This window comes from Musca domestica, unplaced genomic scaffold (assembly GCF_030504385.1).
Source record: "Musca domestica strain aabys unplaced genomic scaffold, Musca_domestica.polishedcontigs.V.1.1 48, whole genome shotgun sequence".
Lineage (NCBI taxonomy): Eukaryota > Metazoa > Arthropoda > Insecta > Diptera > Muscidae > Musca > Musca domestica.
The window spans coordinates 1,716,987-1,732,835 of NW_026712340.1; positions in this window are offsets into that span (position 1 = coordinate 1,716,987).

Here is a 15,849-nt window from a genome sequence, read left to right on the forward strand (position 1 = left end):
GAATTGAGAATAGACTTGAGAATCGATGAGGGAGATTGGATTCTATTCCCATTATTAAAAACATTGATCCTTCGAGCAGGATCTAGAATTGAAACTACATCCAAAGAATAAGGTTGTTCTTTCTTTTCTCATTTCTACATTGGTCCCTCGAGCCGGATCAAGAATTTAATTAACAGCCAAACCATTCGGTTATCTTTCTCATTTCTTCATTCGTTCCTCAGTGTCTTAAGGGCTAAGTACATAAGAAGCTTGAAGTCATGGCTAGGCATATTTTGTGACATTTCACAAAGGGATTACAGAGCCGCACTAAAATCCAGCCGTCGTTTTCCATTATAATTTGACATTAATATGCCTAGCCATGACTTCAAGCTTCTTATGTACTTAGCCCTTTACAAACCTCATTAAGGATAGACGTAGTGTCATGGTAGAAAAATACAGATAGACGCATCAACGCTTCGGAACATTGATATGTCAAAAAACTGTAAATGTTTTTTTTCAAATATAAGTAGATTTTTATATAATTCGCGTTTTTCAATATTGTTTACAAATTTAAATAATTTTTAATTCAACATTTCCAATTCCAAAATTGGTTTAATAGTTCATTGTCCCAGCAGCTGTGTCGATCCGTCTACCTATATTATTCTACCATGCGTAGTGTCTATAAAATTACTGATCCCGGTTTACAGTTGTGAAATTTCTCTGCGTATAAAAGAAGTATCTGTCACTGTTTATTGTATATATAGGATGAGATGAAAAAACTGCAAACAACTTCAGACTGCTGTCATTTCTAAGCCACTCGTCCGACACCAAATTATTCCAGTGACACCTCATTATACTGTTTACAAGCGTACAAAAGCATTTTAGTGAGAATTTTCAAGAAAAAAAGTTATTCGTAATGGAATTCAAGGGTGATAGTGTGACTTCTTTATATTTGGCTGGAAAACCACAAGTGGCTATCGTTAGAGCACTCCTAGAGCACAGCTGAAAATGTTCACCTTCGGTTGGCCACCAGAACTCAAGCGCCGGCCATGGTGATGTTGTGGGCCGCCATAACAGTCGATGCTCGTTCTCCGCTTGTATTAATCGACCGTGGCATCAGAATAAATGCCGAATACTATCGCGAAAATATTCTGGAGGGTGTATTTAAGCCATGGGCATGCAAATATTTTGGCTGCAGACCTTGGACATTCCAACAGGACTCAGCACCATCGAACTCAGCACGCGCCACCCAAGAGTAGTTACAAAATGAAGTTCCTTGCTTCATTTCCAACGCACAATGCCCACCAAAATCGCCGGATATCAATCCGTTGGACTTTTGTCTCTGCAGTATTTTGGACAACAAGGTTGGCACTAAAAAATACCAAAGTGTCGATCACCTCAAGCAAGCGCTTTGCCGGAAATGGGCCAAAATACCGCAGAGCAACATTCGGGCAGCGTGTGACGGTTTCATTGGCCATTTGAAGGCCATAATTCGTGCCAAACATGACCAATTCGAAGAAATCTAAACTTATTCTTAAATTTGATGCTATTTCCGAAATTTTTTGCTTTCATTCAATAATAAATTTATGGCGTTTGACTTTGTTTCAGTTTTTTTTATCTTTAAGTTAGGTTAAGTTATATTATCACAACAAGTTCTTAAGAAATTTTTTAATAAATTCAGTGTCTTATCAATATACAATCGATTTATTTATATATATTTTGACACTGAGATGTTGTCAAATGAATAATTTTGAAAAAAAGCTACAAAAATTAATTTTAACAAGACTAGACCCATCATTTTTTCCAATTTTAAATTTATCAATAAAATGCACCAAATAAGTTTCTCCGAAAATGTTTTATTAAAATTCCACTGTCCAAGTGCAATAGCAAACAGCGTCATGGACTGAATCTACTTGTCTGCAAGACGTCTGTTACGCTAAAATGACCAGACTCGGTTTGCTGCAACGTGCCACCACAACAAGTTAAATTAGCTTCGTTGGCTGTCTTCGTAATCTGTCTGAACGACTTTGGTTCTCGTGCATGAACTAAACTTGTTGTTGTTATTGTTGCAAACGTTTTGTATTAATTTATACCCTACAGGTAAACATTTTCATTTTATTTAGAGGCTGGTTTTAATATCTATTAGTTATTAATTATATACAACATTTAAAGGCAGAATACAGAAAGCTTTTGGGGTGAAAATACATAAAAGGCTTTTTTTGACTGACTTAAATCATCGATTGGCTTCTTCGTAAAAGAGCATGTGTATTTAGGCCACAATTAAAGAGCACTGAACTTAAAAATCTGCATTTTGATGCCGTCCCCATAAAGCGATCGATATTTAAAATCTGACTGCATTTTTTTTAAGTTTGAATGAGGTTATAAGTTTCATAAATTATAATAAGATATAAAGTTTAAAGATTATAAGTATTTTGACTTTATGTAAAAAAAAATAAAAGTGGAGAAGGGGAAAGATTTAATTATTTTAATTTATTTTCTGAACCGGTCCCGACAAAACGTTGAAATATATTTATTTCATTAAATCCTTAATTTAATTAGCATTATGTGTTTGCACTGTTAAATATTTGAACTATTGATTTATTTTTATGATAATATTTAAATTATTTTTATGATAATGTTTAAAAAATCGGAATTAAATTCGATGTAAAATGTCTGAAAATACAACAAATTCAGAGAAGCATTAATGATAATGATCTCCGAAGTACACATACGCAAGCAAAGTTTAAAATCAAAGGGGTCGTTAAATCATATGGCGCCCAATACGAACCTCTTTATTAAATTCTAAGCTGTTTGCTTCCGGAATTCCTTATGTTAATTAGAAAAGATTCCAATCTCCCTCTTCGATTGTCAGCTCTATTCTGAATCCTGCTCGGAGGATCAATTTTAGTAATGAAAATAGAGTCCAATCTCCCTCTTCGATTGTCAGCTCTATTCTGAATCCTGCTCGGAGGATCAATTTTAGTAATGAAAATAGAGTACAATTTCCCTCTTCGATTGTCAACTCTATCGTCTATTCGGTGATGAGAAAATAATACAACCGCTTCGCTTGGATGTAGATTCAATTATCGGTCCGGCTGGAAGGATCAATGTTTTTAATAATGAGAATAGAATTCAATATCCCTCTTCGATTGTCAACTCTATTCTTTATTTGGCTCGACTTGAGCAATGTTTAGTGAGAAAGGAAAACCAACCGAATGGGTTGGCTGTTGTTTCAATTCTAGTCTTTATTTAAAAATATGTTTCTTAAGTACTACTGAAACTAATCTAACTTAACCTAATCGCAGCCACACAATTATTCTTATCTATTCTAATATTGAATGGAGAACATTGCAGGGCTGCTTGACATTTCATTCCAGTGGTCTTGTGCATCTACTGAGCGCATCGATATATGTGCGCGTGGATCATAACCTTTATTATCTCAACATTATCGGCTGGAAAATATATAATTTTAGAATATTTATTGTTTATTGCTAGATTTTCCCGGCGCCTCAGCCGCACTCAAAAGAATGTACCAAGTATTTTGTACACCTTAATAAAAAGTTGTAGCGTGTAAAAATATTGCATTTGCCTTCATATGCTACCTAATCCAACAATTTACCATGAGTCTACGTTGCTGCTTTTAAAATAAAGCCCAAAATGCTCTTAGCCAAAATAATTCGGATTTTTTTGATATCAGTAAACAAGTTGATTCGGCTATCCTGTCTGCTTTTTTTAATATTCAGCAAACTTCACTTGTTGCTTGTGTACTTTGCAGAAAAGCTGTTGGCTTATCAGTGGCATAACATTTTTCTCCGCTGGCTGTTTGTTTTCCACATTATTAAACTTTGAGTGATCTGATGTGATGAGCTTGATGATAATGGTGGTGTTACAGATGGCAATGATGAAGTATGACTAAATGCATGCATGCACACACACACCATACACATACAAATTGAAATGTAGTTTTTCTAAATTAAATGAAATATTTGTTAGTAAAACATAAATTCGAGTCAGCAATCCCGCTGAATGCATTCAGAGAACACATTGATAAATTTCCAACAAAGCAGAACTCCTTGTCAAAACAAAAGGTGGCCTTGATATTGGCAAATATGAATAGATTGTGATCTTGCTGTTGATGGTCCAACATCATTTGAACATCACACCCTTATTGAACTTTCTTGAAGATAAGTGTTAACAAACGCTTTGCATCATTACATCTTCATAGATTGTCGTGACACTGACAACTGCATTACCGATCGATGGCATTATTTGGGATCTGTCCTCCATTCAAGATCATTTTTAAAAGAATAAAACGAAAAGGAATAATTTAAAAAAATATTTAAAAAAATCAACAAATAAAAAAGCAGTAAGTTCGGCCGGGCTTAACTTTAAATACCTCCACCAATTGGACTAAGTTTGGAAATTTCAAAAAAAAACGTTAAAAATACTGTTTAAATCTTAAAAATACCGAATATAGGCATTATATTGAGGTCTATATGAAGACGTGGACTTGCATAGGCAACTTTTGTCATAAGTCAGTATAGTATTCAAATACGAAACTTAAAAAAAAATCCGGCGAATAATATTGCTTAAATCATCAAAATATCGAATATAGGGAGGTACCCTTATATCGGTGTGTACGCAATACCAAAGACTTAAAATGGTAAAGACTAGACAAAATGCATTTTGAGCAAATTGTTTGTGTCTACAATACATAGAGACACAGCTCATGGCAGAGACATGTTAATATAAAAACTACAATTACAGAAACGGATAACAAATAAAAATTTGAAAAATCCAACATTTAGGTTTCAAAATTCTATTCCATAGACCTTTCCGAAAATGTGCATATTGCCTTAGCGGTTTAAATCAGTTAACATTGGTAACTATGTTGTTATGATATCATAATAACAGAGGTATTTTCACAGGGTTGCCATATTGTTTCGCTGTCTTGTCCTATCTTTACACTTCTATGTCTTTGGCAATACTCTGTGCTTACTTTTGAGTGCGGTTAAGGCGCTGGGAAAATCTAGCAATAAACAATAAATATTCTAAAATTACATATCTCCCAGCCGCCATAAAACACCACATGTGGACCTGGGCGCTGACGCATACGATAATGTTTGAGATAATAAAGGTTATGACCCACACGCACGTATATCGATGCGCTCAGTAGATGTACAAGACCACTTGAATGAAACACCAAACAGCCCTGCAATGTTCTCCATTCAATATTAGAATAGATAAGAATAATTGTGTGTCTGCGATTAGGTTAAGTTCGATTACTTTTAGTAGTACTTAATGAATATATTTTTTAATAAAAACTAGAACTAAAACTACATCCAAGGTATAAGGTTGTTTTTTCTTTTCTCATTTTCTACATTGATCCTTCGAGCAGGATCCGTATAGAGAATAGTATGATGTTGATAATCGAAGAGGGAGATTGGACTCATTTAAACTTAGACAATTTTCTGTCACAGATTGTAGTATCTATTAGGAACTGCAAATATACAATTTTAAACAATTTCGGTAAACATTGTACCTAAAATCGTCTAAACACCGAATATAGGGAGGTACTGTTATATGGGGTCTATAAGAAGACTTGAACCTGCATAGACAATTTTCTGTCATAGACTGTAGTTTCCATTATGAACTCTAAATACAAAGTTTGAAACAACTCCGGTAAATAACGTCACTAAAATCATCAAAATACCGAATATTAGGCGGTACCGTTATATGGAGGCTATACGAAGTCGTGATGTGCATACTCAATTTTTTATAATAGGCTGTAGTACCCATTACGAATTCTAAACACGAAATTTGAAACAACTCCGGTAAAAATTTTAGATTTTCATTCAACATTTTCAATTCCAAAATCGGCATCTACCTGTATTCTTCTATCAAGATCTAAACATTGCTCATGTATAACACAACTGAAAGGTCATCCATGTATCACATGATGTGAGCAACTTCTACATATTGAAAATTTGACCCTACATACGCTAAAACATATCGTCTGATAGTGCCTTTACAAGTTTTGCCACATAAAAAGTAATTCATATTGTAATTTCAAAAATCAAAGGAGAGTTTCTTCCGAAAAATACTTCAGTGTTCAAAATTCGAGAATTATTTGGAATATTACATCGCAATCTCAAAAATATCAAAATATTGAAAACTCCTCTGACGCTGTAAGAGATTACATTTGTCCTAGAGTATTTTGTTTTGTTTTTTTTTTTTCAAAAATGCTGCAGAAGGCATTTTTTTGCAAAGACTCAAAATGGTAAAGACTAGACAAAATGTATTTTGAGCAAATTCTTTGTGTCTACAATACATAGAATAACTGCTCACGACAGAGGCCTGTTAATATATAAACCACAGTTACAGGAGAAAAAGTTAGAAAAATCAAAAAACTTGGTTTCAAAATTCTATTCCATAGACCTTTTCAAAAAATTGCATATTGCCTTAGCGGTTTAAATCAGTTAACATTGATAACTATGTTATGATATCATAACAACTGAGGTATTTTCACAGGGTTGCCATATTTTGACTCTATCTTGTTGCATCTTTATACTTCTAAGTCTTTGCTTATAGTGTCAAATAGACTTTTAAATATGCAACTGTTGATTTTGTTTATTTTTCTTTTTTTTTTTTAAATCTTATATTGGGGCGAAACATGAATGGAATTTTGAGGTTATTCCACAAGATTGAATCTAAAATAGTAGAACAATACAGTTTTATTCCAATATTGTACAATGTGTTGCCCCATTAACATCGAAGGTATATTTTATTTTTATTTCGGTTATCGGAGTAAAAACTTTTGGATTCTTGCAGTTCTGGAACAAACCATATGTTGTTATGATATCATAACCACAGAGGTATTTTCACAGGTTTGCCATATACTTTATATTTTATGTCTATACTATCTCTTTTTTGTCGAGCCCTGATGATAAAACCACAATTACAGGAAGAGAGTTTTATCGACATTATAGTTTAAGTAAATAATCCTGCCGCCGTTTCTTCTTATAATTTGACATTAATATGCCTAGCTTATTTACGCACACCTAAAATCCGTTTTCCTGTGGCTGATTTAAAATCGATGAAACTGGGCGCAGAACGGAATGTTTGCATTAATGGTTTCAAAAATGTTTTCCAGTGTCATTACCGGCTATAATGTATACATTATGGATCGCTGCAATCAATGTGACGCTTATTCATTGACCTTGAAGTAAAACAAGAAACAACACGTGTTGCTGTTTTTATCCATCAATGAACCTTTTTAAGCCAAAGTAGAATGGTTGCATTACACGTTTTTTCACGTCACTCTTTATTGGCAATAGGTAGTCAGATTCGTTGGTCGGACTGTGTTGATTGTTTCATAAATAATGCATGACTTACAAAAATTTGTAACACATTCGTTCTGTTTTGATCTCTAAATTGTGCCAAAAATAGATTTTTGGGTCAAACACCTGTCTCAAACTTAATAAAATTTAAAATGCAATACAACAGGCAGGGCTGCGAATTCAAAGCTGGAAAAATTTTCTGGAGTCTGAGTTGAGAAAAATACAGCCCCTGTAAGCCATCATCCACAAATAATATTCCTGATGAACGGCAAAACGCACCGAAATGTGAGGAGTGTGTCAAAGTGTGTTAATACCATGTTACGGGTGAGATAAAAAAACTGCAACAAAGTCAAACGCCATAAATTTTACATTTTTATTTAAATTTTATTAAATGAATGTCGGAAATAGCTTCAAATTTTGGAATAAGTTTAGATTTCTTTGAATTGGTCACCTTTGGCACGAATTATGGCCTTCAAAAGGCCAATGAAACCGTCACATGCTGCCCGAATGTTGCTCTGCGGTTTTTGGCCCATTCCCGGCGAAGCGCTTGCTTGAGGTGATCGACACTTTGGTATTTTTTAGTGCCAATCTTGCTTTCCAAAATACTCCAGACACAATAGTTCAAGCGGATTGGAATCCGGAGATTTTAGTGGTCATTGTGCGCAGGAAATGAAGCGAGGGAACTCATTTTGTAAGAATTCTTGGGTGGCGCGTGCTGAGTGCGATGATGTTGCAATGTCCAAGGTCTGCGGCCAATATGTTTGCCTGCCCATGGCTTTGATACACCCTCCAGAATATTTTCGCAATAATATTCGGCACTGATATCACGGTCGATTAAACGAGAGGAGAGCGAACATCGCTTGTTATGGCGGCTCACACCATCACCATGTCCGGCGCTTGAGTTCAAGTGGTCAACCGAAGGTGCACATTTTCAGCAGACCTCTTTGGCAAGTAAACCCGATCCTTTTGTTTGATTGCAAACTGCAGGACAACGAATTTTTTCTCATCGGAGAAACCCAAATTCAGCAGTTCACCACTTTCGGTCAAGCGAAGCAACTCTTTAGCTCTTCTGAGTCTATTTTCTTTCTGTTGCGGTGTAAGTTCTTGCCCTTTTTGGATTTTTAATGGCTTTACCCGGAGCTCATTTTTCAAAATTTGACTAATGGAATATTGCGATATGTTCAGCCATTTTTCGGCCACTACGACGCGGATTTCGATCAAGTCGCTTATTTACTTTTCGAACCATTTCTGCTGATGTTGCTGTTTTCTTCCGTCCACTTCCTTGACGACGGGCTACGCTACCAGTATTACGGCGACGAGCGATGGCACGAGACACAAAAGATTCATTTACATTTAAATGCTGAAGAGCTCTAACGATAGCCACTTGTGGTTTTCCAGCCAAATATAAAGAAATCACACTATCACGCTTAAATTCCATCACGAATAACTTTTTTCTGGAAAATTCTCACCAAAATGCTTTTGTACCCTTGTAAACAATATAATGAGTTGTCACTGGAATAATTTTAACAGCTGTCGGACGAGTGGCTTAGAAATGACAGCAGTCTGTAGTTGGTTGCAGTTTTTTCATCTCGCCCTGTATATGTGGTCCAATGTTCGGCACACGAGCATAATTGTTCTGGTCTAACAAAGCAGCTTGTAGGCATTTTCGGTGAGGAGAGTCGTTTTTGGTTGGACTAAAATTTCATACAGCTTCAAACCCCCATTAGCAGAACAAAACTAATCCATGCACACTCATGAAAACAAAATAAATAGCAAGTAAAATAGTTTCAAGTTCGGCCGGGCCGAACTTTGAATACCCTCCACCATTTGGAACGAATTTGGCAATTCTCAAAAAATTAAAATCCATTAAAAATTCTATTAAAATCCTCAAAATACCGAATGTAGCCGTATATTAGGGTCTATACGACGAAGTGGACTTGCATACGCAACTTTTGTCATAAGCCTGCACAGACATCTTTTTTGGCATAGGCTGTAGTATCCATTATGAACTTCAAATGCGAAATTTGAAATAGTTCCGGTAAATAATGTCGCTAAAATAATCAAAATACCAAATATCGGGAGGTACCGTTTTATGGGGGCTATACGAAGACGTGGACCTGCACAGACAATTTTCTGTCTTAGGCTATAGTATCCATTATGAACTTCAAATCCGAAATTTGAAATAGTTCCGGTAAATAATGTCGCTACAATCAACAAAATACCGCATATCGGGAGGTACCGTTATATGGGGGCTATACGAAGACCTGAATCTACATGGCCCATTTTTAATACCAAAAGTCCTGTAGACATAACATACATTTGAGCAAAATTTTATCAATCTACTTCAATTCGTTCGGAAGCTAAAGTGATTTCCACAGACGGACGGACATTGTTAAATCGACATAGAATTTTATGCTGATCAAGAATATATATACTTTGTGGGGTCTAAAATATGTATTTCGAGGTGTTACAAACGGAATGACAAACTTAATATACCCTCCATACTATGGTGGAGGGTATAAAAATACTAACCCACACAAAGCTGTGTATACGTATTCAATTGAAGACAGTTTCGTGAGCTTTGGAAAGAAATATTTTGTTTGGACTAAAAATTACTCTCGTCTGAATTGGGCCTATCGATTAAATATGACTACCCAGTAAACAATTTGTTCCGACTGCTCTGATTTTAGATTTTTTTCCGAAATTTCTGACATTTTTTTTCAGAAATTTCTGGTAGAAATTGGTCAGATTTTCTAAACGTATTTTTTTTTAATTTCTGCACATTTTCCTGCGTTTTTAAGCGAAAAAACAAGACCGGAGAGTAGACTGTCTATTGCTCTGGCATATTCTCTCCCACATGAAAACGGATGGTGGTGCTTTGTCAAATTCTCTCCCATAGTAGTTGTTGTTGTGAGCATTCATTCCAAGATCACAATAACAACAAAGCGCAAAGCAAAAATGCTATTTTTAATTGTTGTTGTGAATCAGCCTTTTTCTCTTTCGTTCTTAAAAAATATGATTGAAAAAAATTGCAAAAACAACTACATACCGGTTTTCTGTGTGCACTCTTTTTTATTTGTAGTTCTTGTTCGGCAGTTTCCCGGAATCAGGGTAAAAATACCTACCTCTGGGAAAAATTTCGAACAAATCAAAGAGTTTTTACTAAACTAGAGTTGTTCCACAAAAAGTGATTTTAAATTATATGATTTAAATTATATGTATGTATATAATAACAACAAAACATGGCAGAAGAATACAGGTAGATGCATCAATGCTTAGGAGCATTGATATGTCAATAAAATTTTAATGTTTTTTCAAATATAAGTAGATTTTTATATGTTTTCTTATAAAGAGTGATTTGTTAAGAGCTTGATTACTTTAAAAAAAAAAAAACGCATAAAATTTGCAAAATCTCATCGGTTCTTTATTTGAAACGTTAGATTGGTCCATGACATTTACTTTTTGAAGATAATTTCATTTAAATGTTGACCGTGGCTGCGTCTTAGGTGGTCCATTCGGAAAGTCCAATTTTGGGCAACTTTTTCGAGCATTTCGGCCGGAATAGCCCGAATTTCTTCGGAAATGTTGTCTTCCAAAGCTGGAATAGTTGCTGGCTTATTTCTGTAGACTTTAGACTTGACGTAGCCCCACAAAAAATAGTCTAAAGGCGTCAAATCGCATGATCTTGGTCCATTTCTTGAGATGAATTGTTCTCCGAAGTTCTCCCTCAAAATGGCCATAGAATCGCGAGCTGTGTGGCATGTAGCGCCATCTTGTTGAAACCACATGTCAACCAAGTTCAGTTCTTCCATTTTTGGCAACAAAAAGTTTATTAGCATCGAACGATAGCGATCGCCATTCACCGTAACGTTGCGTCCAACAGCATCTTTGAAAAAATACGGTCCAATGATTCCACCAGCGTACAAACCACACCAAACAGTGCATTTTTCGGGATGCATGGGCAGTTCTTGAACGGCTTCTGGTTGTTCTTCACTCCAAATGCGGCAATTTTGCTTATTTACGTAGCCATTCAACCAGAAATGAGCCTCATCGCTGAACAAAATTTGTCGATAAAAAACCGGATTTTCTGCCAACTTTTCTAGGGTCCATTCACTGAAAATTCGACGAAAATTCTATTCATGATGAAATGTCAAAGCATACTGAGCATCTTTCTCTTTGACACCATGTCTGAAATCAAACGTGATCTGTCAAATACTAATGCATGAAAATCCTAACTTCAAAAAAATCACCCTTTACTACGTCATTCGGATTTTATTTTTAATTCGCGTTTTTCAACAATTTTTACAAATTTAAATAGTTTTTCATTCAACATTTTCAATTTCAAAATTGGTTTGACAGTTCACTGTTCCAGCAGCTGTGTCGATGCGTCTACCTATATTATTCTACCATGCAACAAAATAATTGAATTATCTGTTCATTCATATAGTATTTACATGCGTGAATTTTAGCTTGTGTTCAACTCTTTTTTTAAATGCACTGTATATTATGTTCCTAATAAAATAATATTTATAAGATATAAAATATAAATGTATTATAGATATAATATCTAAACTACATTTTTTCGAATTCTGAAATAAATTGTTTATTTTTTTAAAAAAATATGTGTTTTTTTTTAATTTTTAACTGGTGTGACCAATTTTTTCAGATTTTTCTCCCGAATTCTGAGCGATTTTTTTAGAAAATCTGTTATTCCGAATTTTCTTTCGAATTCTAACCGATTTCTGAATCTGAATATTCCGCCGAATTTCCTGACGAATTCTGCCCCATTTCTTTTAGAAATTCGGAGTTGTCCTCCGAATTTTTTCCGAAAATCTAAGTTTTTCTCCTATTTTTCCAAGAATTTTCACCGAATTCGGCAAAAATTGTTTACTGGGTACTTATAACGCATTTATATGGGTTTATTAGATCAAGTGGATTAATCTTGTGGATATATAAACACACTATAACGTCTGCCATTAAACTTACTAAGTGTGGGAATACATAAAGAGCTTATATGGCTGGCTTAAGTCATCGGCTGGCTTCTTCGTAGAGAAACAAAGAAGTTTTAGGTTGACTTAGTTCGATTTTGGCCCTAGGCTCCTTTGTTTATTTCCAAAGAAGCCAGCCAAATAAGTACTTTATGTATTGCCACCTTAACAATGTCAGATCCCAAATGAATCAGGTAGTGGGCAGCCTGAGTAGCACACCAAAACAGCACCTAAAATACTTCAATTTGGAGTTATGAAAGAGAATACAAAAACCCGGCTCAATGGGTTCAAGATCGTCAATCTATCTGCAAATATCAAGTTGCTAAAAACTATGATTATTTGTTGATTTTTGTTTTGCTCTGTTTGCTTTATTCTTGTTATATAACATCATGTTGGTATTTCTCACCTACCTACTTACTATTCTCTGACAGGTGGCATTGGCTTACAAGACTTTAGCAAATTTGGTGTGGACAAAACCCCCCTCCCCCAAAAAAACAAAAGATATTCATATATACATATGTATGTAATTATCAAAACCCCTTGTCAATAGCTAAGGTTTCATCAGCATTGAAACTGTTTAAATTTGCAAATTTTAAAAAAAGCCCCGAAACAGAAGAAATAGAGACACAGCATAGAAAAAAAGATTTGCACAAAAAAACAAAATTTGCAAATTATTCGTTGATTAAAATTGAGATGAAGATGATGATGGTCGTGGTGGTGATGGTGTTGACTGGTTAGATAAGTTTCATATAAATTAGAGGTTGCTGTTGCATCTCGTTTTGCTTTCTTTGGTGTCATCTGCTTTTTTTATTTTTTGTTAAATCCAAAGAAAGTGTAAAAACAAAATTTGCACATTTTTCGTTTTATATTCGATTAAATAATACTGACTTAACGAACCATCATCATCATTACTGGAAAAAGAGTTCAGCTAATGTTTTAGATTTCATATCTGTTGCTTTTCAACCACACATATGCATATATTTCTGTTGCTGGTCGGTGAAACAAAGTGCGGAGGTCGTTGGTTGGTCGTCGTTGTGTTGTATATGCAGTTTTATTGTCATTTTATTAAATCTACCACAATATATGGATATATATGTAAGTATGCTACCGACCAAAGGCGATTTATTAGCTAATTCAAATCATTATAATAACTTATTGTCAAATATTGTGATTATGTGTCTTCGGTCGTCGCCCCAGATCAAAAACATTTAATGGTTTAATGCCACTTTTGTCATACATTTAAGTCTACAACATATATATATATATATATATATATATATATATATATATATATATATATATATATATATATATATATATATATATATATATATATATATATATATATATATATATATATATATATATATATATATATATATATATATATATATATATATATATATATATATATATATATATATATATATATATATGTATGTATATGTTGTAGACATAAATTTATAAATTTATATATATATATATACAAATTAGACCAAATTACATGGGTGAACTCAGTGACCTATTGTTAACAAATAACTTTGCGAAATGTTTTATGCGTACCAAAATCTGTGCGATATCTCATATAATGTCATATGGAATATGAATGGAGAATTGATTTCCGGAGCTTCGAAATAAAAAAAAATCCCATTCATAATATACCCTTACACGCATGTTAGTAGAATACAGGTAGTCGCATGGACATAGCTGCTGGGACAATGAACTGTCAAAATAATTTTGGAATGAAAATTTTGAATAAAAAGCTATTTAAATTCGTTAAAACTGTTGAAAAATGCACATGATAATAACCTCCGATTGTCGTCGTATAAGAAAACAATTAAAAATCTACTTATTTCTGAAAAAATATTTTAACATTTTTGACATATCAAAGTTCCCAATCGTTGATGCATGTAATAATTAAACGCATTATCTCACTTTATATGCTTAATCATCCCATATAAAATTAAATAAAATCAAAACTAGTTTTAAATCCAATGTTAAACCCATTGTAGAAGAATACAGGGGACTATGAACTGTGAAAATAATTTTGAAATTGAACATTTTGAATGAAAAATTAACAACTCACGATTGTGTTATATAAGAAAACATATAAAAATCTACGTATTTTTTCAAAAAATTTTAACATTTTTGACATAGCAATGTTCCCAAGCGTTGGTGCATCTACCTGTATTTTCCTACCATTGTTAAATCCATATATTTTGGTATACAACACTGCGATTTGCTCCTAAAATTGCAACATTTTAAAATAGCTGTCAAAAGAAACACAGAAGTACAAAGACAAGCTTTTGAAATAAATAGAAAATTATGCTCATGGTAGAATTAAAAAGGTAAAGTCAGCCAATCATATGTTTACAAATTTTTTCAAATTGTTTCCTTTAACATCTCATTGTCAAAATATTTATTTATATATCCATTGTACATATACATACCAGAGACGGGAACCTCTTTTCTATGCAGTTAAATTTGACAAAGTAAATTACAGAAATTGCAGAAATAGAAATGCTTATTTGAAATTTACCATGGCTCAAAACTAGGATTTGTTTTAAATCATTGGTAAAAATGAGAAGGTAAAGTCATTTTCTTTTTATATTTATATTTTTATAAAAATATATATATTAATAGTCAATTAAAAATCCTCTTTACCTATATATTACTAAAAAAATAAACCTGAAAAGGTTTCATTTCTACTACAAAAGGTTTAATTTCCGCTACAAAAAGTTTCATTTCAATTGCAAAAGGTTTCATTTAATCTGAAAATGCTATATATATATTTAAAAAATCAAAGGCTCAGGTACATTTTTTTATTTGTGGTCAGAACGTGAAGAGCGCTATTGATTGAAAATTAGATGTTGAAATTAACATCAAATATACAACTTTTGTGGATAAGACATTTTTACGATATGGTATGAAAAAAATTGCTAGTCATATTAGAAACTCGGAATTGTTAAAAATCCACGTTCCATAGTTTCCATTGTGTGAAATAAAAAAATTAGCTATATTAATAACTTAATATTCGTCTTTTTTTCTTAAATGTTAATTATGTGAATAATTTGTCAAATAACTAAAACTCTAGCTTCAGAGTTGTATTTTTTACATTTATCAATCTGCTTTACCTTGTAATTGCTATATTATGTATAGCATATTGTACTAGCTTTAAAATGTTTACTTGAAAACTGATTCCGTACACGAAAACCAGTAAATCTTGCAGTTAAATGAAAAGAGCACATAAGTATGGTATTCTCTTTTATTATTTTAACTGGGTGGAAAAAAGGATTTCCAACTATTTTTGAATTTTTACTAGTTTGTCTTGTTTACGGGAACACAACATAAATTCTAACAGTTTTTTACACTAGTTATTATCATTATTTGCTTATATAAAAAACTCTTTTTAATTGAAAGATACCGATTTTCTTCTGTTACGGCAAAAATAGTTAGAGACATTCACTACTGATTGCAAATATGTTGGTCTTGAAGGGATGAATTCATGCTTCGATGTTCTTACTATTGCTTCCCTCAGAAAT